General features: G+C 39.0%; 1 protein-coding gene across 8 annotated transcripts in view; it reads left to right on the top strand.

The window, feature by feature from the left end:
• Positions 1 to 1405, top strand: part of mbnl3 (muscleblind-like splicing regulator 3) — a 26068-nt gene that overhangs the window by 13876 nt on the left and 10787 nt on the right. The window lies entirely within an intron of this gene.

The following is a 1405-nucleotide window of genomic DNA, read 5'->3' as shown; positions in this document are numbered from 1 at the left end:
GCAGCCCTGTGAGAGTCAGCCCTGTGACGGGCCGGTTGTTCGTCAGCGCGTGAGAGTCAGCCCTGTGAGAGTCAGCCCTGTGAGAGTCAGCCCAGTGACGGACCGGTTGTTCGTCAGCGCATGAGAGTCAGCCCTATGTGTATTTGGAGTTTCTGGCTCTGAATGAATTATAAGTGTGTGGCCATCAGATTAGTAAATTTAATATTCACTCTCTTTTCGCTCTGTTTTTGGTTTTTACCAATTTCTGAGGGAAATTTTTGGGTAGTGTTTGTAGGTTCACTATGTGTGACTCAAGATTGTTTTTGTATTATCATATAATATGTTGCTATTATAATTGTGTGTGTAAATTTTGTAAGAAAAACCATTTTGCCAGTAAAATATATAAAAAAAACTGCAAATAAAATATCACACTGTTATGAAGAAACTAATCAAACTGGTTTCTATTCTCCATCCAATTCCATCTTACTATTCTCTGAACAAAACAAGTGCATGTGCATACAGTGCAGTTTTGGTTTTGAATCTTTCCAGAAAGCAGCTTATTTATTGGGCCAATAACTTAGAGGCAGAGATACAGAATCGGTCATACAGGACTGTGAGAGTCGCACAGATGTTTTCTTTCTCCGGTTTTATCTCTTGTCACTGTGGGTTTTGACTTCAGCTGTGGCACCGTGGGAAAATCCAAAGCAGGCTCATATTACCAAACCTGTCATTTCACATAGTTTTAAAATTGACCCACAAATGGTACAAAATGAAATGTACGGTTTGGTTGTAACTAAATGGATGGTTGGAACTAAAACAAATGTAATTAAATGTGTAATTATTGTGCATATTTGTTCCTAGAAATAAGATAAAACTATGAAGTTCCAGTTAAATTTCTGCATTTCTGTTTTGCTCAGATAATGTGGTTGTTAGTGCGGTTGCACAGTTCATATGAATTATGCAGTGTAAGCTCTTTGAGGGCTTCATTAGTACTTTACTTATTTGCAAAACACTGTCCTTAGACTGCTGTGAAAATACACTTGATACTTGATGTTTAGTTTATCAAATTGTTCTTGATTATATGGATAAAGTGTTACAGGCTGGTACAGCTGGACCCAGTGTACAGACACCAGTGACATGCGGTCAGGGGAGGCAGGTGAGGCAGAGCCTCCCCCGTCAATCTTGAAAAGAAAAAAAAGTTAACCATCAAATATAATAAATGTTAATATTTGTGGGCTGGTGTGTGTTGTAGGCCCTTTTGCCGTTCAAATCCGATGTTGAAGGAATTTTTTTCAATAAAGAATAGCAGAATTTCCGTATGTCCCGTTCAAATACATGGAGGAGATGCGCGATGAGACAGCACTTTGCTGTGCCTCTCGGTGGATTGTGTAATCCTCACAAACTGTATGCGATGCCAATAGTGTGT

Source organism: Monopterus albus, unplaced genomic scaffold, assembly GCF_001952655.1.
Source record: "Monopterus albus unplaced genomic scaffold, M_albus_1.0 scaffold2.1, whole genome shotgun sequence".
NCBI lineage: Eukaryota > Metazoa > Chordata > Actinopteri > Synbranchiformes > Synbranchidae > Monopterus > Monopterus albus.
Note: the sequence above shows the minus strand (reverse complement) of the source record. Positions and strands in the feature narration are given on the sequence as shown.